The sequence below is a fragment of the Littorina saxatilis genome, linkage group LG10, assembly GCF_037325665.1.
Source record: "Littorina saxatilis isolate snail1 linkage group LG10, US_GU_Lsax_2.0, whole genome shotgun sequence".
Classification (NCBI taxonomy): Eukaryota; Metazoa; Mollusca; class Gastropoda; order Littorinimorpha; family Littorinidae; genus Littorina; species Littorina saxatilis.
This window is the reverse complement of record NC_090254.1, coordinates 27,370,702-27,396,985: the sequence shown is the minus strand read 5'-3', so window position 1 is coordinate 27,396,985 and position 26,284 is coordinate 27,370,702.

Here is a 26,284-nt window from a genome sequence, read left to right as displayed (position 1 = left end):
ATGCAATAAACGGACACAATCAAGAAACATTTTGAAATTCAAATGAAGTTCCTTCGATCGACCTTGACCTTGACCTCCGGTGTGTTCTTCATCACTGAGTAAAATATTCACCGAGCGCTAAAGGTTAGGTGCCAAACGTTTTTACTCCAAGCATTCAGTCCGCATACTATTAATGCATTTGTTGGTCCTGTGGGGATTACAACACTGCTGTATGTGTAAGGCAGCATATGCACTTCTTTCTTCTGGTCACAACGACCTCGGTATTTTGCGTCAAAAACCATTATTCTGCTGCGACATAATTGAGGTAGAGAGGATGTAGACCACACACGAAAAACACACACACGGAGACACAAACACACACACACACACACACACACACACACACACACACACACAAGCACACACACACGCACGCACAAACGCACGCAAGAATGTATCCACGCACGCACAAACACACACGCATATAATATACACAGCATACCCCTACCCCCTACTCCAGAGGACGGGAGGTGCTGGAACATAAAATTCATCTTCACTGGCAAAGCCGACAATGTGATTATAAGATATATGCTCCACAGATATGGACACACCGGCGCCCGTCTCATTACCCAGACCCCACAGGGAAATAGGTGGTCGAACTTTCCCTTGCGTGCAGTAATATAAGAGGCAGTCCTACAAAGCATATCTTCCTCGTCTCACTATATCTGGTGGAATTAAATAAAACTGCCATTTGATAAGCCCTGGGAAGTGTCTGTCTCCAACAGGCTTCAATGGGCCTTCCTGAGTCCAATATCAGTATTGCCTTGAATGTCTCACTTATGCATAATAATTAAATATAAATCAAGTTGATAAAGAAAAAGTTCTAATTTTAACTAAATACCACACTGCATTACTATAATTAAAATAATTTTACACACCCACACATTTTCATCCACAAGGCCAGCTTCAGCTTTGCGAGAAGTGTAAAAAGCCCTCACGGCAAAGCCATTATCATGGGCATCGTCAGCTTTGCCTGCTCTTGCTTTATCTGCCCTCAAAGCAGACACGAATGCATGGCAGCGCTACAAGAAGCGGTTTGCGATACCACGACTGAACGATCTGTCACAAGAAAGACACCAGGGGCGAGTTCTATAGACACAATTAATGGATGTTTCTATAGGAATTGCGACTGCTGCTATCTTAAAGATCATTTTCTTCTCGTGCGTAAGATATCATGTGCTACACCGCAGATCTGTTTAGGATTTTACATGGGGAAAAGAGCGCCCTTTCTGAGGATACAATATAACACAAATCAACTGCCTTGGTGCTTGGGCCATTTATTGCTGATACATTTTGCAGTATGACACAAGCGTCATGCAAATACTAAATTAATTCAGACCTAAAAAAATAAAAAAAATTAAAAAAAAATAAAAAAATAAAAATAAAAATAAAATTAATTCAGACCTAAACAAATCACACTCGGCACTGAAAGCAGCCGGGCTTGTACACTGTTTGTGTCCACGTAGAATCAGGCTCTTATATTCCTTATAAAAGCCTTAGCATAGCAGACAGTGGGGATTTACAAGGTTGTCTACATGGCAGGATTTAAGGCATCTTTAATGTTCCTGGAGCTTCAGAGCTGGTCTGACGTTGTAACAAGCGCAAAAATAAAGGCAGAAACCTCATTTTTGCTGCAACCGTCTGTCCCCCATTTCCAAGCTACACCCCAAATGTCATCTTTATCGGTCCATAAACACCAGCGATATGAGTGCGGACAGAAAGACAAACAAACCTCGCGACTCAGCTCAGTCCCATTCTCCTCTACCAAGCAATCCATCCTAGAAGAAGTCTCAGCCACTCGCAGTGATCTTAGCGCGGAGACACTACGCAAGTCCACGCAACTGGTTCCACAGGTGAGAAGCTATGCAAAACGACTCGGGAGTACCATACAAAGGCGATAGTGAGCCACACGATATACAAGAGAAATCTACCTGTCTGGTGGGGGTCACACAACCTTGACCTCCCTTTTACGACCATCGAGCGGTCAATGCTGTGTTGGTCAGTGTAAAGCTGCTATATATATATATCGTTCTGGTGCTATAAAACCTGGGGGGAAATCACCACACATCCTCAACCAAGAATCAATCACAAAATATTTTTAAAACAGGCGAAAAGTTGTTGCTACAATCTGAGCTTTACCAAAGATCGGCAGTTCGTTTACTTCCAGGAAGGGGGCGGCGCCTGGTCGGAACTAACACAGTCATAACATGATCTCATCTGAGTTTTATTTGCAAACAAAATAGAAAGTTACCAATGAGAGGATCTTTGGCACATTTTCATCGCACTTAATAGTCTGCTAAGGAACCTTGGGCGAACAGCAGTTTATGTATAGAATAATATCTTACATGAAACAAAGAGAGCAGGCAGGCAGGCAGGCAGGCAGAAAGAAAGAGTGAGTGAAAGATGTGCACAGGGACCCAGGCAGGCAGGCGATGCGGCATGACCTCTCAAGCAGCAAGGCACAGCGGCCCGTCTTGTCGGAAGCACTCAAAGACTCATTAGCAAGCACGCACATCGCCAACCAAGCGAGCAGTGCACTCCTGTATGCCAGCACTTGCATGGTAAACACAGCGAGCAGTGCACTCCTGTATGCAAGCACCTGCATGGTAAACACAGCGAGCAGTGCACTCCTGTATGCAAACACTTGCATGGTAAACACAGCGAGCAGTGCACTCCTGTATGCAAGCACCTGCATGGTAAACACAGCGAGCAGTGCACTCCTGTATGCAAGCACTTGCATGGTAAACACAGCGAGCAGTGCACTTCTGTATGCAAGCACTTGCATGGTAAACACAGCGAGCAGTGCACTCCTGTATGCAAACACTTGCATGGTAAACACAGCGAGCAGTGCACTCCTGTATGCAAACACTTGCATGGTAAACACAGCGAGCAGTGCACTCCTGTAATGCAAGCACCTGCATGGTAAACACAGCGAGCAGTGCACTCCTGTATGCAAGCACCTGCATGGTAAACACAGCGAGCAGTGCACTCCTGTATGCAAACACTTGCATGGTAAACACAGCGAGCAGTGCACTCCTGTATGCAAGCACCTGCATGGTAAACACAGCGAGCAGTGCACTCCTGTATGCAAGCACCTGCATGGTAAACACAGCGAGCAGTGCACTCCTGTATGCAAGCACCTGCATGGTAAACACATCAGTCACGGCCTGCAGCCAGTCAAGCACAAACACACTGTCACATTCCTTGGCAAAAACCTGTCGCGTTCTTGTAGTGGGCCAATCTTTGGCTGGTCCCCAATCTGCATGTATCTATAGGTACAATGGAACACCCTTCTGGTAACCACCACCCCACATCCCCCCCCCCCACCCCCCTTCCTGATTTTCTGATCTTTCTTTCTTTATTTGGTGTTTAACGTCGTTTTCAACCACGAAGGGTTATATCGCGACGGGGAAAGGGGGCAGATGGGATAGAGCCACTTGTCAATTGTTTCTTGTTCACAAAAGCACTAATCAAAAATTTGCTCCAGGGGTTTGCAACGTAGTACAATATTATTACCTTACTGGGAGAATGCAAGTTTCCAGTACAAAGGACTTAACATTTCTTACATACTGCTTGACTAAAATCTTTACAAAAATTGACCATATTCTATACAAGAAACACTTAACAGGGTAAAAGGAGAAACAAATCCGTTATTCGCCTCTTACGACATGCTGGGGAGCATCGGGTAAATTCTTCCCCCTAACCCGCAGGGGGTGATTTTCTGATCAGAAGAGTCTGTTTAATGTACCTCCATATAAAGACTCCCTCCCTCTTAACACCTGATTGGTTCAGATATTTGAGGTACCCCCCGCGTGTTAGGGGGAAGAATTTTCCCGATGCTCCCCAGCATGTCGTAAGAGGCGACTAACGGATTCTGTTTCTCCTTTTACCCTTGTTAAGTGTTTCTTGTATAGAATATAGTCAATGTTTGTAAAGATTTTAGTCAAGCAGTATGTAAGAAACGTTAAGTCCTTTGTACTGGAAACTTGCATTCTCCCAGTAAGGTAATATATTGTACTACGTTGCAAGCCCCTGGAGCAATTTTTTTGATTAGACTGCTTTTGTGAACAAGAAACAATTAACAAGTGGCTCTATCCCATCTCTCCCCCCCCCCCCCCCCTTTCCCCGTCGCGATATTACCTTCGTGGTTGAAAACGACGTTAAACACCAAATAAAGAAAAATATTTGAGGTCTTACAGGGGGATTCCATTGTATTCGGTACAGTGGTACCAGTGAGTCTGGGCCCCTCCAATGACAGGACACCTGTGTGTGTGTCTGTGCGTGTGTGTGTGTGGACCAATCTTTATTAAATTTGACATGAGAGTTCCTGGGAATGATATCCCCGGACGTTTTTTTCATTTTTTCAATAAATACCTTTGATGACGTCATATCCTGCTTTTTGTAAAAGTTGAGGCGGCACTGTCACACCCTCATTTTTCAATCAAATTGATTGAAATTTTGGCAAAGCAATCTTCGACGAAGGCCGGACTTTGGTATTACATTTTGGGCGGGGATGTAGCTCAGTCGGTAGCGCGCTGGATTTGTATCCAGTTGGCCGCTGTCAGCGTGAGATCGTCCCCACGTTCGGCGAGAGATTTATTTCTCAGAGTCAATTTTGTGTGCAGACTCTCCTCGGTGTCCGAACACCCCCGTGTGTAAACTCAAGCACAAGACCAAGTGCGCACGACAAAGATCCTGTAATCCATGTCAGAGTTCGGTGAGTTATAGAAACACGAAAATACCCAGCATGCTTCCTCCGAAAACGGCGTATGGCTGCCTAAATGGCGGGGTAAAAAACGGTCATACACGTAAAATTCCACTCGTGCAAAAAACACGAGTGTACGTGGGAGTTTCAGCCCACGAACGCAGAAGAAGAAGAAGAAGAAGAAGGTATTGCATTTCAGCTTGGTAGCTAAAAAACTAATGAATTAGTTTGGTCATTAAAAATCGGAAACTTGTAATTAAAATTATGTTTTTATTAAACGATCCAAAAACAATTTTATCTTATTCTTCGTCATTTTCTGATTGCAAAAACATATACATGTGTTATATTTGGATAACAAACAAGCTCTGAAAGTTAAAAATATAAAAATTATGATTAAAATTATTTTTCTGAAATCGATTTAAAAATAATTTCATCTTATTCCTTGTCGGTCCCTGATTCCAAAAACATATAGATATGATATGTTTGGATTAAAAACAAACTCAGTAAGCTAAAAAGAATAGACATACAGAAAAGCGTGTTATCCTGCTCAGCAAGACCACTACCGCACTATTCTGCATGGCTTGTCGATTTCACTGCCTTTGCCACGAGGGGTGGACTGACTGACGAAACTACGAGTATGTGGTCTTGGTGAAAAAAAGCAGTGCGTTCAGTTTCATTCTGTGAGTTCGACAGCTTGACTAAATGTTGTTATTTCGCCTTACGCGACTTGTTTTTTTTCTGAGATAACAAGCCCTTCCAATGAAGTACACCTTCCAATAAAAGGACAACTTGTTACCCCTTTGCCAATTAACTGAACTAAAATATCCAAGTCATCAAAAGACACATGCAAATTAAGGACACCATCTGTTGTGCCTAAGCCTAGAAACTTGAAACCATACCTGTCACGAAAGAACACCTGCAATGAGGGGACACTTGCGCCTCTCTTAAAAGTGTTTCAGGAGAAAAAACAAGTCGCGTAAGGCGAAAATACAATATTTAGTCAAGTAGCTGTCCAACTCACAGAATGAAACTGAACGCAATGCCATTTTTCAGCAAGACCGTATACTCGTAGCATCGTCAGTCCACCGCTCATGGCAAAGGCAGTGAAATTGACAAGAAGAGCGGGGTAGTAGTTGCGCTAAGAAGGATAGCACGCTTTTCTGTACCTCTCTTTGTTTTAACTTTCTGAGCGTGTTTTTAATCCAAACATATCATATCTATATGTTTTTGGAATCAGGAACCGACAAGGAATAATGATGAAAGATGAAAGTGTTTTTAAATTGATTTGGACAATTTAATTTTGATAATAATTTTTATATAATTATTTAATTTTCAGAGCTTGTTTTTAATCCGAATATAACATATTTATATGTTTTTGGAATCAGCAAATGATGGAGAATAAGATAAACGTAAATTTGGATCGTTTTGAAAATTTTTATTTTTTTTTTACAATTTTCCGATTTTTAATGACCAAAGTCATTAATTAATTTTTAAGCCACCAAGCTGAAATGCAATACCGAAGTCCGGGCTTCGTCGAAGATTACTTGACCAAAATTTCAACCAATTTGGTTGAAAACTGAGGGCGTGACAGTGCCGCCTCAACTTTCACGAAAAGCCGGATATGACGTCATCAAAGACATTTATCAAAAAAATGAAAAAAACGTTCGGGGATTTCATACCCAGGAACTCTCATGTCAAATTTCATAAAGATCGGTCCAGTAGTTTAGTCTGAATCGCTCTACACACACACACACACACACACACACACACACAGACACACACACACACGCACATACACCACGACCCTCGTTTCGATTCCCCCTCGATGTTAAAATATTTAGTCAAAACTTGACTAAATATAACAAGTCGCGTAAGGCGAAAATACAATATTTAGTCAAGTAGCTGCCATTTTTCAGCAAGACCGTATACTCGTAGCATCGTCAGTCCACCGCTCACGGCAAAGGCAGTGAAATTGACAAGAAGAGCGGGGTAGTAGTTGCGCTAAGAAGGATAGCACGCTTTTCTGTACCTCTCTTTGTTTTAACTTTCTGAGCGTGTTTTTAATCCAAACATATCATATCTATATGTTTTTGGAATCAGGAACCGACAAGGAATAAGATGAAAGTGTTTTTAAATTGATTTGGACAATTTAATTTTGATAATAATTTTTATATATTTAATTTTCAGAGCTTGTTTTTAATCCGAATATAACATATTTATATGTTTTTGGAATCAGCAAATGATGGAGAATAAGATAAACGTAAATTTGGATCGTTTTATAAATTTTTATTTTTTTTTTACAATTTTCAGATTTTTAATGACCAAAGTCATTAATTAATTTTTAAGCCACCAAGCTGAAATGCAATACCGAACCCCGGGCTTCGTCGAAGATTACTTGACCAAAATTTCAACCAATTTGGTTGAAAAATGAGGGCGTGACAGTGCCGCCTCAACTTTCACGAAAAGCCGGATATGACGTCATCGAAGACATTTATCAAAAAAATGAAAAAAACGTATGGGGATATCAATCCCAGGAACTCTCATGTCAAATTTCATAAAGATCGGTCCAGTAGTTTGGTCTGAATCGCTCTACACGCACACACACACACACACATACACACACACATACACACACACATACACCACGACCCTCGTTTCGATTCCCCCTCGATGTTAAAATATTTAGTCAAAACTTGACTAAATATAAAAAGCAACCCGATGGCTTGTTTAAAAAAGAACGGACACCTGCAGTGTGCGGACACTGTCTTTTGGCAGATCCTGAGAATGTTGTTACATGGCAGGTACCACTGTGCCTTGGCCTTGCATCAGTCTTCAGCCTGCAGCTCGGCACCAGCCTCGCGCCGCTATTAAAAGTGTTTGCGAAAAACAGCTACACGATGGCTTGTTTTCAAAAGACTGCCTGTGAGTAGATGTGAAAACAAGCAGGGTGCACGTGCAAGTAGCTCTGAAAACAATCTGTCAGCGATAACTTCACGCAATCCTCCCAGCACTGCCGTTGTCGGCCAGCCTGCGAAGCCAGTCAGTGCCGCCTTCACGTAATGCAATGCTGCAATGCTGCAACAATGGATACACATCGTTTTCCCTCCACGTTCTGTTTTGACTCCATAGACAGCGTATTTCTCTCATTAACGCTTTTTCATACAGTTCCACGGGGATTTGGACTTCTTTTCGGTCTGTCGAGAATTATGCTTTTGTCGGCACGGCAGCTGCTAAAGGGCTATACAAGGGGAAGCATATGGCTGAGAAGAATGAATATAACAGATCGCCAGAGAGCGGGACGACTTTTGGATACAGTCACGTTCATGAAAGTAACCTCCACTGTGTATGGTCTCGCGAGACACTCTTGGGAGTTCAAATACATTATTTGTTCTCAATAAAAACACCGTCCGGTTTTAAAATAAAAATAAAAAACATAAAAAACATAATTCATATTATTTATCTATTTGTCTCGCAAAACACTCTTGAGAGTTCACATGCATTATTAAGTGCTCAAAATGTCAGGTTTAAATTCGTTTTTATTTGTATTATTATTATTACGGTATCTTTATTTTTTTTACTGTGGAAGAGTTACACCCCTTCGACACAATACGGCAAACGCAGACACTGATCAGTGAAGGAAAGCGATTATTGCGGCAGTGGAAAGCAAGCTCCGGGAACATGTTTTCGAAAGAACTAGCTAGAACATAATCGAGCGGACACTTCATAACCAGACCTGTGCACACTCAAAACGCTCATCAGTAGTAAACAAACCAAATTTAAAATGTTTCAGTAGTAAGCTGTAACGACAGTTCAAGACATAATTCTGCTCACAAAGCACACAAACTGAAACACAATGACGCAGTTGAATGGGAATTACTATTTATTAACAAGCCAAGGTGAAACATCAACACTGCTGTAACAGTTTTCTTCTTCTTTGGTGACAGAGCTGGTGTCTCCTCTTCACTATCTGAATCTCGCACTCTTTTTTTCTTTTCCATGTTTCACTTCAATCACAAGTTGCCACGCAGACGCTGGACGAACTAAGTCTAAGAACAAAGACTCCATGCTGAGAACACGCGCGCTTCCGGTAAATCGGAAAACGTCTTTTCAGCGCAACGGCCAACTAATTGGTCAAAACATCTTAAAACAGAATAAAAGTACTTTTTTGTTGTTGAGTAAAATATCGGAATTTCGGAATTTTAATTAAAAATTCGTAGCACCGTATTCTGTGTGTAAAAATCGGAGAAATTACGGAGAACCCGTAGATGTGCACAGGTCTGCATAACATGTACACTGGAGCTCATTTTTCCATGTGACACCATGATTGTTTGTTTTTAACTAATTAGCGGCGTGTGTTTGCCTCACCTTTTTAAAAGGAGGCAACTCTTCCATAGCTATTACAAACCCCGACAGTTATTTATAAAAACCGCCTGTCACCGCTTCTCATAGGTGTCACTTTACAAATCAATTCAGCTATAAAAAACCGGCCCCCGTAGCGCAGTGGTAAGCGCATCGGGCTGCGGGCCGGGAGGTCGTGGGTTCGAATCTCATGTGGGTTTTTCGGGCTGCGGTCGGCTCCTACCCAGAGTGGAAGTGCTATAGTTCCTATGGGAAGGCTGGGATCACACAGCCGAGTGTCATTCACTTAACGAATGCGACTTTGAGTGTGCTCAGGTTCTGTATACCTGACCAACACCGCAGATGCGGCAGTTCTCGGGCCTGGTTGATGCCAGGATATATTATGACAGTAAGCGTAAAGTGCTGCGCGGTCACGTAGTCTCAAACCAAATTGGAAATCCAAAGCATCATCATTATAATCATCCTCATCTCATTAAGGCCAAAAAAAAATAATAGGTGTGGTTACGGTAACATAGCCAAAAAAAATAGGGTAGGAAGGTAGGCAATCACTTTTTTTTTTTTAACTTTTTTTTCTAATGTGTACAAATTAAACCTACTTGACAGGGAAATAAGTGTGCGACTCGGGCGCTTTCGCTTGCATTGCGTTTTCCGCACTCGTTTACTTGGTTTTGGGGGTATTTTTTTGACAAATGTAATAAAAAGTTATAGGGTCGGCCCCCAAAAATAGGGTAGGTCGGGTTACCGTAACCACACCTATTTTTTTTTTAGGCCTAATCATCCAAAATATAAATTGTCCTTGCTCTTGTGGCCCTTCATGCCCGGAGCTCTCATGGTGACCTTGGTCTCAGTGTTCCTGTTCGATCCTTCCCTGAATAGTAGTTCTGCTGTCAGTCTTCAACGTGTGACGTTCTGGGGGGGGGGGGGGGGGGGGTCGACGGAGGGACGTGGTGGCGGTCTGCTCTCTGGAGGGGGACGCTCACTCAGTCCGGCTCCGCGGCTTTAACAGTCAATGTCGTTATCAGGGGGCATAGTAGATAGTGGGCTGCGTCCGTTAGCTCGGGACAGACCCAGTACTGAACACCGTCGAAGTGACTCAGCAGAAGTGCAGTGTCATCTTCCGAGGGTAGCCTACCGCAGCGACCCGACATCCCCCCCTGGAGCGTCTGTAAAATCGACAAGTCTGGCAGCGGAACAAAATTCAGAGGTGGTTGGAGCAGTGAGTGCAGGGACGGGGCGGTGTGAGAGCACAACAGGACAAGGAACAGGTATAAGGACGAGAAAAAAAAACCAACAAAAAATCAGCTATAATAAAAAACGCTAGCGCTGGACCCCCAGTATGAAAGTTTTTGTCTTGTGCACGTTTAAGACCAAGTGATTGCTCTGTGTGAGTTACAGGCATTCCCTTTGCTATATAAATACATTGCATGCGAGCCGAGGATGTGCTTTACAAACAAACACATATACACACTCATACACACACAAACTCATGCACACACACACTCACACACACACACATACACACACACTCTCTCTCCCTCACTTTCTCTCTTCCTTACACACACACACACACACACACACACACACACACACACACACACACACACACACACACACACACACACACACACACACGAGTACAGACTCATGCACGCGCACACACACACACACACACACACTCACACACACACACATACACACACACACAAACAGTAACACTAACACATGTGTACAAAATCTTGAACACACACACACACACCGCGTATGAAGCCGGCTGGCTTCCCTTCGCTCGTTCATAAAATTAGGTCGCGCAGCACGCGAACTCAGTGGCACACTCAGCGTATCGTGTGCTCAGGCCCAGTGACGCTGTTCTATTAGCCGAACAGCAGTTCTATCCCACCGCGAATTGCGCCCACCGCCAAGAGTCGTTTTTGTGGATTATTTCGCATTTAGGTCCCAGGTAACATTATGAAGTTTTAATACGATCAATCGGACCTATTATCAAGTTAGTGTATCAACCTTTGAACGAACTGCGCCCAGTAGTTTTCCAGCAATAAGCTGTTATAACTTAAGTCGAGACAGACAGACAGACACACAATTAAAGTCTGTACTGCGTACTCGGGGAAAATTCCCACTCTGCACAGAAAGCATGTTTGGGCGCCCGGTAGCTCAGTTGGTAGAGCACTGGACTTGTGATCGGAAGGTCGCAGGTTCGAATTCGGGCCGGGACGGACACGGGTCAACTTATGTGAAGACCCAGAGACGGAAGCCATATCCCACCCCCGTGTCACCACAATGACACGTAAAAGACCTCGATCATTCTGCCATAAGTGCAGATGGCTGATACAACCTAAACACGCATACACTTGTGTATCTCATCAAAAGCCGTTAGGGCGTAAAAACTCAAATTATCATAAAAACCATATCATGTCCTCAAGAGGCGAAAATTAATATTTAGCCTGTAGGATAGTAAGCATTCTCTCTTTCCTTTTAGAAAGCATGTTTGGTAAGGGCAAGCTTCTGTGTCCACGAGAAAGGATGCTCTTGGTTTAAACAAGATTTTAAAATACAGGGTGGCATGTATTATGCGATATAAACAGTCTTTCGGATGAGACGAAAAATCGAGGTCCCTTCGTGTACACTACATTGGGGTGTGCACGTTAAAGATCCCACGATTGACTGGCAAAATTGTATAGGCATAGATAAAAAAAATGTCCACCAAAATACCCGTGTGACTTGGAATAATGGGCCGTGAAAAGTAGGATATGCGCCGAAATGGCTGCGATCTGCTGGTCGATGTGAAGGCGTGATGTATTGTGTAAAAAATTCCATCTCACACGGCATGAATAGATCCCTGCGCCTTGAGTCCGAGTCTGGAGATACGCGCGCGATATAAGACTTCATATAAGTTGTGACCAAAGCATGCTCTTATCCCACGCCAAAGGCTTGACAGATCTGAGGCGCTTTATATCAATGATCACAAAATCAGCACACAAGAAAGAAATGTATCTTTCACCCCGCTTCACCAGTCCTATATTATCTACAAGTGTCTGCAATCAGCTGTCACGTATGGTCTACCGTGTGCAGTGATATCTCATTCAAAAGGACAAGACCTTTGCAGTATCAGCGACTTAAAGCAAGTTCAAGATGCTGCCACGGAGTCTGGGTAGACAGACATGTCACTGATAGTGTCACACGATATGCGATGTAAACATTATCGGACGTATCGGCGTGCGACAATCTGTGCATATCTGTCGCACAGCATTCCATTGTCATCTTCAGCGTATCATATCCATTCCGTCGCTAGACTGAGTTGTTTGGGGATTTGTTGGCCTCGCGTTAGCTTATACTGAGAGGTCGTCGGCATCACGCTGCTGTCCTGCAAACTGCATTTTGATGAGGGGAGGGGAGGGGCGTATCTGTTTTAGTTGGTTTTGGGACTGGTTTCAAAATGGTAATTCAGTTCAAGCTTGAAGAAAAAGAACGCTTGATTCTGAGGACTAATTTCAGCGTATAAATAGAGTTTCTTCTTCTTCTTCTTCAGCGTTCCAGAATTTTCTGGTTATATACGTGTGAGCTCGTTTGCCCATTTGGGTTCCCCAAACTATACTCTCAGAGCATATAAATAAAAAGAAAACACACCAGTAACCAGGTTAGGTAAGTTTAAATCCATATTTCGGCATGTAACTGCCTCCTTCGGGATGGTATGGAAAGAATGGAATGACGCCACGTGATATCTGAGAGCATAGTCAGCTTCATTCCGCTTTCGTTGAGTAGGCATGCTGGGTATTTTCGTGTTTCCATAACCCACCGAACTCCGACATGGATTACAGGATCTTTTCCGTGCGCACTTGATCCTGTGCTTGCGTGTACACACGAAGGGGGTCAAGTCACTAGCAGGTCTGCACATAAGTTGACCTGGGAGATCGGATAAATCTCCACTCTTAACCCACCAGGCGGCAGCGACCGGGATTCGAACATGTCTTACCACCACGCCACTGCGTCCGTCAACGATAGAGTTTCATAGAGGGGAAGAAAAGGCCACTTGCAGAAAAAAGGAACAGCTTATCTCTGTTTCTCTACGACCTATCTAGAGGCAATCATCCATAGGGTGGTCACTATTGCAAGAATCCGTGCATCCTTTTCGTATCTATATCAATGGTTTTGGGGGGACTGATTTCAACTGATAAATTCAAATGTCAACGGATATAAAGGACCACTTTACGGAATATACCGCATATCTTCGTTACTTTGCCACCCATCTACACAAGGCGGTCACAATCGCCAAGAGTTCATCAAGTTAAAATGCGGGCTCACGACTCTGGGCTGAAACCCCATAATTGTCGTACACTAGATCCCCTGCGTGAAGCCACTCCCCGCATCACTGCCTGTCGTCAGTGAATGTCATTCTGGGGTTTCCCAACTGTTGCGGGGTACTTTAGCTCCGGACGGCCCCTCCAAATCCCCGCCACTAAGCCGACGTTTAGCCGCTCTCTGCGAGCAAACATCGCTGGTGATATTGTTGTTGGTGCTGTTCCACGCTCACCCAAGACGCTCGTCAATATTTGACTTGGACTTTGCCCGTGAAACCCCCCTCTAGCTCTGCCTGCCTCGTCTTACTACCACCCTCCGCGGGATTTGACCGCTCTGAGAGACAGCGAGAGAGAGAGAGAGAGAGAGAGGGGCGGGGGTGGAGAGGGACTAAGAGAGATACAGAGACTGAGAGAGAGACTAAGGGTGGGAGAGAGAGAGAGAGGGAGACAGAGACAGAGGGAGACAGAGACAGAGAGAGACAGAGACAGAAAGAGAGAGAGACAGAGAAAGAAAGAGAGAGAGAGAGAGAGAGAGAGAGAGAGAGAGGGAGACAGAGACAGAGAGAGAGAGAGAGAGAGAGAGAGAGAGAGAGAGAGAGAAAGAAAGAGAAAGAGACAGAGGGAGAGAGTGACAGAGAGGCAGTGAGAAAACTGGAGGAGGTAGAGCACTCCATCTGACCGACAACAGAAGGTGCTGGTGTAGATGACAGGTTAGCTGAATCTGACCACAGACAAGGTCAACATACACTGAAAACCAGTCAACTGGCCTTGATGCTGAAGAATTGAAGGACGTAACTTAATAACCGCATCACAAGAGAGAGAGAAAGAGAGAGAGATAGAGAGAGAGACAGACAGACAGACAGACAGACAGAGAGAGACAGGGAGGGAGAGAGATGGAAGTGTGGTTGGGGTACAGCAGCACTCCATCTGACCAACACGAACACCAGAAGATGATGTAGGTGAGAGGCCGGGTCTGACCACCAGCAAAGAAGTATGTGGTTGGGCGCATACCTGACAATCCAGGTAAATAGACAAAGTTGGAGGTGTAGTGATCTGAACCAGAGATAAGATTCGTTCTTCTTTTGGAGGAACTCATTCCTTTCAGCTCCTCCTAGTACTCATGCAGTTTGGTATGAAAAGTTGGACTAGTTTCATTTATTGTGATGAAGTAAACAGTACCATGGTCATATTTGAATCATTGCCTTTCTTTTCTCCATTCGGAAATAAGAAAACCTGTGCAAATCTTGACCCTTTTCTCCAATGTTAAAACTTGTAAATATATTGTAAACGTTTTTTCTCCTTTATGACCGTTTTCCATTCTCCTCTCTGAACGAAAACTGAACAGCCAGGCGAATAAATAGTTGTTTATATAAAGCTGAGGCTTGCACACGCCTTACTGCACAGGTCCAAATTGACTTTCTCAAAACCACTTCAAACCTTCTTAGTCGATACAGATCTTAAACCAAACCTGCATCATTCTACTTCAATGAAAGCACATTTACTTTCGACTATAAGCCTCAGTCTCCAGTTAAAGAGGTTTTACATTTTAAGTTCTGGGGGTATACTTCGTGGATCTAACTGATTTTGTGATTTAAACCGTAAATTGTATTTATGCCAGCAGCAAACACAAGCTTCAAACATAGATGGACACACAACTTGACCAACCGTCACGGATAAAAGCTGACAATCATCGAAGCCAGGAATAATATGCTTGAGCTCAAGATGACCCTTGTATTTTCAGGTGTGTGTGTGTGTGTGTGTGTGTGTGTGTGTGTGTGTGTGTGTGTGTGTGTGTGTGTGTGCGTGTGTCTGTGTGTGTGTGTGTGTGCGTGCGTGCGTGCGTGCGTGTACGTGCGTGCGTGCGTGCGTGCGTGCGTGAGTTGTTTTTCTAAGTTGTTTTTTTTACACACATCTTTACTTCTTGCATTTTTGGAAAAAAGGAGAGAATCTGTCCAGGAAGTAGTCTTTTAAATCAGAAAATTCTTGCATTACATTCGTGACATAGGACGGTAAACAAAATGAACGAAAGGCGAGGCAGGGCAAGCAGTAATGGGGGTGATTGGGGCACTACAAGTTCCAAAGGCGGCGTATTTGTTGAAGATTTAGACAAGTATTTGAGCAGTGGTGATTCCAGTTCTCACAGGAGCGCCGTGTTGACCCACCGGGTCTGACCAACAGGTAGCTGAAAGGTAAAGAGGCAGGGAAAGGGGCCAGGGGGTTGGGCCTGGCCGGGAGGGGGGGGGGGGGGTAAGCGGTAGAGGGGGGAGGGGGTCGAGGAAGTCGGACTTATGAACTTACAAGTTTGGTATGTCTCTAAAGCGGGAAGGGGGGGGGGGAATTAAATCGGACCTAGGAACTTACAATGTTGGTTTGCCACTATGGAGGATGGGGGGGGGGGGGAGGAGGAAGTCGGACCTATGAACTTACAATTTTGGTTTGCCACTATGGAGGGGGGGGGGAGGGGGGGTAGGAAGTCAGACCTATGAACTTACAATTTTGATTTGCCTCTAACGGCAGAATGCTCCAATCCTTTGCCAAAGCCTGGACGGATCAATGATGACGTACAAAATGGTTTTCGTAGGAAGGAAGGTGTCTACAAATTGACATGGAGGCAAGTCCTTCTAAAAGCAATCGCTTCCTGTTCCTAATACCGATTCATTCTCAATTCCTTTTTGAAAGTCCACCACACACTTCTCGCCGGCTAGTCTTGGAAGGGAAGTTAGGGGCGGGCCTGACCATGCCAGGAGAAGCACAACGACCTTCCTCCATGGGGTAGGAGGCCAGGGGGACATGGGGAGGGGCAGTCAGGCTGCTTGTTTTATTACATCGTGTTCAATCTTTCTGTAAGAAAACAAGCAGTATAATTGAGGTAGAATGAAGCTCAACCTCCATGTTCCGCTCGAAGGTCGTGGTGGGGTGGGGGAGGTAAAGAGAGAGAGGGGGGGGGGCCGGGGATTAAACCAAAGTCGGGCACACATACAGATCCTCCATGGGGGGGGGGGGGGAGGGGGGAGGGGGGAGGGGGGAGGGGGGAGGGGGGAGACGAAGGGAGGTGCAGCTGCGTGCTTGTTTTCTTAGGTTGTGTTCAGCCTTTCTGTAAGGAAACAATCAGCGGAATGAAGGTGGTTATAGCTCAACCTTGATCGTCCACTCCAGCTAAACCCTCCTTATAAGCTGGTGACGGCCAACAGAGCGGGTTACACGCCGACCTTTATCAACACTACCACAGAGTGGGGACACCTTTCATTATCAGCTCTAGAGACCTGCTTCATTTCCCCTCACCTGTCTCAAGCCACGCATGACCGAATTCCAAAGATTTATTACATTTACGTTACTAGTATCTGACGATGTCACTAATCCTTAACATTCAAAAGATTCTTCAGATTAAGCTTTGAATTTTTGTTAATTGGTGAACGAAAAGTGATTGGTGAAGTGAGTTTCTGTCATACCAGTGCTCGATTTCGTAATACACATTTCCACTCATTCTTAATAGCAACTTACCGTTCTTTCAATACACAATGGCACGAAGAATATGACCTTCCCGAGCACTACATGTAGTTCCATACTCCCGATACCGCTTCGTTTTCAATTCCGTAGCGAATGTCCAACAAACATTGTTTTCGGCTAGTCTACTACTGAATGTTGATATGACGGCGAACAAACGGCTGTGACGAGAAGGGAAGAGGCAGGCAGTGTAGAGGGAGGTAAGGGTCATTAGGCTGTATCAGTTTGCTCTACCTGTCATGGCTTCACGCCTCGTTGAACCCTCTGCATGACTGCACACTTCACTGACATCCGCATCCCCTCCAGACTCCACTGCCCCGCCGTCTGTTTGCTGTGCTTTTTTTTCCACTGGTACAGTGGAACCCCTTTTTAAGAACCCCGATGTTTTCTTCTGCTACTTCTTCTTCTTCTTTGTCGTCGTCGTCGTCCTCACTGACATTTACTCCAGAGGCTTGATAACATGTCGCAGTGCCGCGTCGATCAGATTGCCTTCCTTATATTATTCATACATAAAGCGTCCTCATTTGTTATTACTCGAATTCATAATAACTTCATTCAGTACTAGACTAGCCGAAAACCATGTAAATGCTTGTATAACTGTATTTCAATTTTAAATGTGTCAAGCGCAAAGAGCATAATTGTAAAGTTATGATGTTGCGCTATATAAATGCTCATTTATCATTATTATTATTATTCGCAAAGGAATTGAAAACGAAGTATCATGGCTATTCATTCGTAATTTTATAAAGTCGCATCAGTCGTAACTAAACAAGGCCTCTTCGATCATTATGCATAATCTTGCAGCCAATCACAGTGGTGAGCAGTGGCGAAGGACGTCATGCATAAGATCGAACGCGCACGTGCTGCCATCTGGCGCCTGACCTCACAGCGGCCCCTGCAGGTCAAGGTCAGTGATGCACAGCGGAGTTATTTCTCCTGATTACACACAAAGCCACAGGGGCAGTTGTCTGCTCATCAGGCACCTCCTGGGGGATGAGGCGCGTTCCTGGCTGAGGTGAAACAGCTGTCCCTAGCTCTTTACCGTTCACATCGTCTGAGCCACTGCAGAGGTACTCCCAAACCGATCTCGGCAAAGCGTGTGCAGCTGAAGTCAATCGTCACAATAGTGAAACTTTTGCTTGTTTCCCTGCTTTCCAGGGGGTAGTCGGGCATAGACCAGTGCCTGCAATCAGAATGCCAGAGTCTTTCCGAGTAGTCCATTTCTTCAGCCTGTCGAGGCGGGGCGAGGAGGTCAATCACAGTTTTGAGCATTCCCCTACGGCTTCTGCTGTATATAGCCATCATATCTTCATTCATGAAATCAATGTTTGTTGGACATTCGCAAAGGAATTGAAAACAAAGCGGTATCGGGAGTATCATGGAACTATTGCTCAATAATGTCATATTCTTCGATCAGATTGCCTGAACCTTCCAAAGTAGTTCCATTCTTGCAGTGGGCCAAGCTTCTCGATGTAGTCTCAGATAGTCTCAAAAAAGGTTGAGAAAATCTGAGTGCTTCATCTGAGCCTAACAATGTAGTGCCTTTACTGTACTGCACTGTAATAGCTGACTGAGGAGTGCTCAGAAACTTGGACTGCCAAAGCCTACAAATATATAGACTTTGCTGATTGAATCTGTACCTGTCTGTCGGATTACATGGACTGTGAAGTGCGCACTGCGCCATCCTGCAGGCCTACGAGAGAGAGAGAGAGAGAGAGAGAGAGAGAGAGAGAGAGAGAGAGAGAGAGAGAGAGAGACAGACTGACAGACAGACAGACATAGACAGACAGACAGAAAGACAGAGAGAGACAGAGAGGGAGAGAGAGAGAGTCAGACAGAGAGAAGGAAGAAGAGAGGGAAAAAAAGAGAGAGAGGGGAGGAGAGAGGGAGAATGAGAGGGAGGGAGAGAGCGAGAGAGAAAGAGAGAGGGGAGGAGAGAGGGAGAATGAGAGGGAGGGAGAGAGCGAGAGAGAAAGAGAGAGGGGAGGAGAGAGCGAGAGAGAAAGAGAGAGGGGAGGAGAGAGGGAGAATGAGAGGGAGGGAGAGAGCGAGAGACAAAGTGAGAGGGAGGGGAGAGGGAGAATGAGAGGGAGGGAGAGAGCGAGAGAGAAAGTGAGAGGGAGGGGAGAGTGAGAATGAGAGGGAGGGAGAGAGCGAGAGAGAAAGAGAGAGGGAGGAGAGAGGGAGAGGGAGAGGGAGGGAGAGAGCGAGAGAGAAAGTGAGAGGGAGGGGAGAGGGAGAATGAGAGGGAGGGAGAGAGCGAGAGAGAAAGTGAGAGGGAGGGGAGAGTGAGAATGAGAGGGAGGGAGAGAGCGAGAGAGAAAGAGAGAGGGAGGAGAGAGGGAGAGGGAGAGGGAGGGAGAGAGCGAGAGAGAAAGTGAGAGGGAGGGGAGAGTGAGAATGAGAGGGAGGGAGAGAGCGAGAGAGAAAGAGAGAGGGAGGAGAGAGGGAGAGGGAGAGGGAGGGAGAGAGCGAGAGAGAAAGTGAGAGGGAGGGGAGAGGGAGAATGAGAGGGAGGGAGAGAGCGAGAGAGAAAGAGAGAGGGAGGAGAGAGGGAGAATGAGAGGGAGGGAGAGAGCGAGAGAGAAAGTGAGAGGGAGGGGAGAGGGAGAATGAGAGGGAGGGAGAGAGCGAGAGAGAAAGAGAGAGGGAGGAGAGAGGGAGAATGAGAGGGAGGGAGAGAGCGAGAGAGAAAGTGAGAGGGAGGGGAGAGGGAGAATAAGAGGGAGGGAGAGAGCGAGAGAGAAAGAGAGAGGGGGAGAGAGAGGGAGAATGAGAGGGAGGGAGAGAGCGAGAGAGAAAGTGAGAGGGAGGGGAGAGGGAGAATGAGAGGGAGGGAGAGAGCGAGAGAGAAAGAGAGAGGGAGAAGAGAGGGAGAATGAGAGGGAGGGAGAGAGCGAGAGAGAAAGTGAGAGGGAGGGGAGAGGGAGAATAAGAGGGAGGGAGAGAGCGAGAGAGAAAGAGAGAGGGGGAGAGAGAGGGAGAATGAGAGGGAGGGAGAGAGCGAGAGAGAAAGTGAGAGGGAGGGGAGAGGGAGAATGAGAGGGAGGGAGAGAGCGAGAGAGAAAGAGAGAGGGGAGGAGAGAGGGAGGGAGAGAGGGAGAATGAGAGGGAGGGAGAGAGCGAGAGAGAAAGTGAGAGGGGAGGAGAGAGGGAGAATGAGAGGGGAGGAGAGAGCGAGAATGAGAGGGGAGGGGAGAGGGAGAATGAGAGGGAGGGAGAGAGCGAGAGAGAGAGAGAGAGAGGGGAAGGGAGAGGGAGAATGAGAGGGAGGGAGAGAGCGAGAGAGAAAGAGAGAGGGGAGGGGAGAGGGAGAATGAGAGGGAGGGAGAGAGCAAGAGAGAAAGAGAGAGGGGAGGAGAGAGGGAGAATGAGAGGGAGGGAGAGAGCGAGAGAGAGAGAGAGAGAGAGAGAGAGGGGAGGGGAGAGTGAGAATGAGAGGGAGGGAGAGAGCGAGAGAGAAAGAGAGAGGGGAGGGGAGAGGGAGAATGAGAGGGAGGGAGAGAGTGAGAGAGAAAGAGAGAGGGGAGGAGAGAGGGAGAATGAGAGGAAGGGAGAGAGCGAGAGAGAAAGTGAGAGGGGAGGGGAGAGGGAGGGAGAGAGCGAGAGAGAAAGAGAGAGGGAGGGGAGAGGGAGAATGAGAGGGAGGGAGAGAGCGAGAGAGAAAGAGAGAGGGAGGGGAGAGGGAGAATGAGAGGCAGGGAGAGAGGAAGAGAGAAAGAGAGAGGGGAGGAGAGAGGGAGGAGAGAGGGAGAATGAGAGGGAGGGAGAGAGCGAGAAAGAAAGTGAGAGGGAGGGGAGAGGGAGAATGAGAGGGAGGGGAGAGGGAAAATGAGAGGGAGGGAGAGAGCGAGAGAGAAAGAGAGAGGGGAGGAGAGAGGGAGAATGAGAGGGGAGGAGAGAGGGAGAATGAGAGCGAGAGAGAGAGCGAGAGAGAGAGAGAGAGAGAGGATAGATGGAGAAAGAGAGAGAGAGCGATGGCTGGTTTATGTAAAATCAATGGGCTAGTTTTCGCAATAAACCTAAAAATAATGTTGCATGTCATGTAGTCTGAGACAAAGAGAGAAAGATACAAGCCCACTCACAGAGGCAGAAAGCCAGACAGCGCAAATGAAGACAACACTGAAAATAATTACTAGCCGGCAAAACAGCCCCATCAAAGCCAGAGCTAATCTACAGGAGAGGTCGCGTTGCACGAGCTATAGTGCGCACAGTCACGTAACGCCGCTGACATCCTGTGGAAGCCCAGACAGACAGGCATGCTATGGTGGCCATTGTAATATATAGTGTAACACACAGCGGCTGTTCCTTTCACTGACGAGTCACTGTTCGATTCATTCGTTGTCGTTACTCAACAAGGCTCAGACGACATGAGCTCGTGAATAAGCGTAAAGCTTTGGCCCCTTAATCTGAAAATAATTACCAGCCGGCAAAACAGCCCCATCACAGCCAGAGCTAATCTACAGGAGAGGTCGCGTTGCACGAGCTAGTGCGCACAGTCACGTAACGCCGCTGACAGGACCCCCACTGACATCCTGTGGACGCCCAGACAGACAGGCATGCCATGGTGACCATTGTAATATATAATGTAACACACAGCGGCTGTTCCTTTCACTGACGAGTCATTGTTCGATTCATTCGTTGTCGTTACTCAACAAGGCTCAGGCTCAAAGCTCATGAATAAGCGTAAAGCTTTGGCCTCTTAATCACGTTCATATTATTGTACTGCAGTGGCTTCCCCATACCTCTGCCCCCACCCCTTATCATAACCTCCCCAAACAAAATCTTGAAAAAAGAATGTCCAAAAAAAGGAGATCAGTCTCACAAACAGAGGTACATTTACAGTCTTACTTATGAAGGTATATTTAGTCTTACCAACTGAGGTCAATCTAGTCTTACAATTGGAAGTAATTTACAGTCTTACAAATGGGGGTAAATTTACAGTCTTAAAGATGGAGGTAAATTTACAGTCTTACAAATGGAGGTAAATCTACTGCAGGTAAGTTTTCAGGCATTGTGAACAGAAAATGCGAGGAAGAAGGGACTCAAAGGGGCGGTTCCAAAGTGCCAGCACGTGCTACTTTCTTCCATACGCAACAGCCTCAATCCACGCACAATGGTCTCTGGAAGAACGACAATACGGCAGGCTGGTCGTGGTTTAGGGGTCCTTCAACGCCAGGCAATGTCAACGCCAGTGGCTCAGACAGTCTGGCCGACGAAATACATTGATCCACATCAATACAACAATGCCCGACATCATCCGACACTGCTTTCCATTATTCACGTTGCTTGCACAAAAATAAGTTCACTGCAGAACACCAAACCCTCAACGGGAGATCTATCAAAAGGCTTTGACAGAAACAACGGAGTCCGATGACAAACAACCTTGATGGGAATTTTGTCAACGCGAATGAATTAATTGGCTCAGACATTATGATCTGACACCAGCCATTGAAACTAGCAACACCAGTCAAAACGCGTCCAGTTCATTGCAACTCATATCCCCATGTCATGTCGTGTTCTGTCACGTGCATGTCATGTCACACTCAGCACGAGTAATTCACTGCAGTTGCTGGCCCGTAGAGTGCGTTCTTTCACAAGCAAACATGCTGATTACATAGCGACTGCTTTAACGCACCTCGAGCTTACATAGCCAAGTCAGTGCTCAAATAGCGATTTTCTCCCGAATTCCTGAGGGTAAAGGGGGACAATCACATTTTCGTTGTGTCTTAAACACACGACACAGCTCCCTCTGCTCTTGGCGTGGGTCCAGAAAGGGGGCTAGCTGCCCTTGGTGGCGTTCCCACTCGCCCTGCAGGAGTCCTCGTGTTTCTCGGGAGAGAAGTAAAAGTCGCTAGAGGGGTGAGCTTCAGCTCACTCTTTGTCTAGGGACGCTTTTGTTACCCTGCTTTTATCCTGCCTTTTTAACCCTGAGCTGTTTGGCTTGTTTTTTCTTGGTGACCGTACCGTACCTTGTAAGTGATGAGCCAAGTTGCTAAACACAAACTGCCAAACACCACCTTTGCTGATAGGCGGGAAACGTTCATCTGGGTAGATAACTACCTTCCAACGGACACCACTGCTCTGAGGGAGCAAGATTGGTCCCTTAATATGGACCAAACAGCAAGCGGTTCTGACCGCGCCCCAGATATTCCCATGGAATCACTGAATGAGACTGACCGGGCCAGCCGGACTGGTCAGTCCCCAAAATCCAAACAGCTTAATAAAGCAATCACCAATGAGAAAACCAGCATATCTTCTCCTTTCAAGAGAAAGAGATTGCGGGAGGACGACCCTGAGGGGGGGCAGAGCTCTCCGGAATCTCTTCTCTTCCGGGATAGCCCCCCACGCTCTCAGATTACTGATCATTTTGAGGAAGACTTCACCGAAGTCAATCGTAAGAAGCCCAAAAAGAAAAAGAAGCAAAAGGTCCTCTGCGAGGGTCCCCCTCTTCAGGGAAACACAGGTATTTCCCATGCAACATCTGCCCGGGGGGTCGACACCTCCCAACCCCTAACTGAATCACAAGAAAACCAGACAACTCAACAGCCACTACCACCTGCCAATACACACACACACACAAAACAAAGACCCCGAAGAAAACTTCTTTACCAACCCAAGCAACCTCCTCCCTCCTTCTTAGAGTTCCCCGTGGTGGTGCAGGACCTGAAGGAGGGCCCTGCAACATTGCAGGGACTCGGCCTCAGGAGGAAAAAAACTTTTGACCTTGCCATCGGCGAGGTCAAAGAAATACGCATGCTGGCAGCTGGGAGCGTCCTGGTAGGGTGCTCCTCAGCATCACAACAAAACAAGCTATTGAGGCTGGACTCGATCGGCGGCATCAAAGTGAAATGCCACCGTCCGGAGGTAACAACCGAAGGTGTCATTAAACGCATACCCACAATACATTCAGGAACAGACCTGTCTGAGATGGCAGTGGGCGTGCGCGTCCGGATGGAGGATGGGAGTCTTGTAGAAAAGGGCCCCTCCTCGGTTCGATCTTTTCGCCGTCTTCTCCTTAGGGATGGGAAACCGTCTCAGGCGGTCCGTGTCACGTTTACAACGGCAATTCTTCCAGACAGCGTCGTTCTGGAGAGTGAGGTGTACGGCGTCGAACCCTACACTCCTCCAGTGCGGCGCTGTACGAAGTGCCAGAGACTATCGCACCTAAAACAACAATGCAAATCAAAAGTGCAGATCTGCCCCCGATGTGGCTCCAAGGGCCACGACGGAGCGACGTGCACCAAGGCCAAACATTGCGTAAACTGCAAGGGCGAGCATTCCGCCGCTTATCTTGGATGCCCGGAAATGAGACTGAGGCTGCAGGCCAATAAGATCAGGTCGGCAGCATACATACCATATTCTGAGGCCCTGGATCGGGCGCGGCGCGAGCTCGCCAAACAACAAAATAAAACAGCGACTGCCCCAGCGGAAATGAGGGACTCCTTCTGGCGTCCCCCTCCGCAACCGATCCGGCGGACCTCAACCCCCCGGTCCGGGTACTCTTTGGCTGTCCAGAGACCCCCCCTGGGTGGGCAAGTAAATAAAATACAAGAAATCAAAAACAAAATGACCGAACATGACAATACACTCCTTCCAGTTCATGCGGACAGTTCTGCTGCAACCGCGAAGCACCAAACAACTTCGCAAAATCCAAATCCTGGCCCCCAGGCGCCCTGTAAGTCTCAGACGGCTCGGGCAGAGGCGCCGCTTCATGGGACCCCCGGGTTAAAGGCCTCCCTCCTACGCAAAGCCCAGAACAGGAAGGAGGACTCGAAAGAAGAGCAGCTCTTCGAGAGGTTGATGGGGAGAATGGAGGAGGGATTGGCCCAGAGATTCAGAGAATACAAACTTAAAACTGAACAGGAAATAAAGCAGCAGATGAGGGAGGAGCAGGAGAAGGCAGAGCTTGAGCTAGCCGACGCTGCACTAGATAAGCTAAAAACAGGAGAGCAATATGCAAATTTAAATGAACAACAAAGAGGCCTTCAAGGTTTCATCGAGCAGTGCCTCGGCTTCATGGTTAAGGCCAGACAGATGCAGAGTCCTCTCGACCTGATCGACTCCCTCTCAGCTACATACACACAACTCTCCAACACCAAGGTTGAACGCTTCATTCCGGGCGGCGCCACTCTGGCGCTGGGCGCTCTTGCTGGTGCCAAGCAGTTGTCCGTGACGGATATGAAAGCTGTTAAAACCACTTTTTAACCTATTTTAAATCTGCCCTTTAACTTACCTTCTTTGTGCGTGTTAAAATGGCTGAACAAGGTGAAAGCGGTCACGGATTTATCATATTACAGTGGAACTGTCGCTCTATCAACTCTAACTTCTCTCAGCTATATAATTATATATCAAATCACTCTGCTGACATCTTAGTTATCCAGTCAGTCAAGAGAAAACGCTCCCTACTGCCTTCTATAGATGGTTTTGACTTCCCTCCCATAGTAGAGCAAAAGGGCTCAGGGCAACTCATTCAAACAGCTATTTATCTAAAGTCTTCCTTAAATTACAAACCCTTTGCACCTCTCATCCCTAGTTCAGAAAATCTCAGTACATGTGCTGTTGAAATCGAAATAAAAGGATCCAAAAACCTCAACATAGTTAACATATATTACCCCCACGGGTGTAATAAAAAAGGAACTACCGACTGGCTAAAATCCCTGGATCATGGCAGGGCACACTGGTGCGTGATGGGTGATTTTAATAATCACCACCCTCTGTGGGACTCTGCTAACCCTAGATACAAACATGCCAATAGCAACCTTGCTGACGTCATTTTGGAAACTGACTTTTGTATACTAAACGATGGCTCGGCAACCAGACTTCCAGACAGAGCTGACCATTCCCCGTCAGCAATCGATCTCTCCCTTTGCTCAAATGCCATAGTCACTGACATCGACTGGAACGTTTTCCCGGACGCCCTCGGCTCCGATCACTTACCCATTGTTCTTACCTTCCGCCACTTCGCCCCTAATCGCAATAACTCGGAGGTCAGAAAAAAGTACAATTACAAACAGGCAAATTGGGACAGCTTCCGTGCGGAGCTCGAGGGTGTCAGGGAGGAAACTCTCCTTACGGATGACATCGAAGCCTCTTACAATAACATACGTCAATGTATACTCACTGCTGCCAATAATCACATTCCGCTTAAATCAGTAAATCCTAACTGTAAGGCCAAAAGGAATGAGTGGTGGAATGCAGACTGTGATGAAGCCTTGGCAAACAAGCGATATCACATTAGGACATATCTCAGGCACTGCTCAGACGCTAACTTCACGAATATGAAGTCAGCTGAAATACAATTTAACCAGATCACCGCTGAGGCTAAACTTCAAAACTGGGAAAACTTTGTCCACAAAGAAACTAA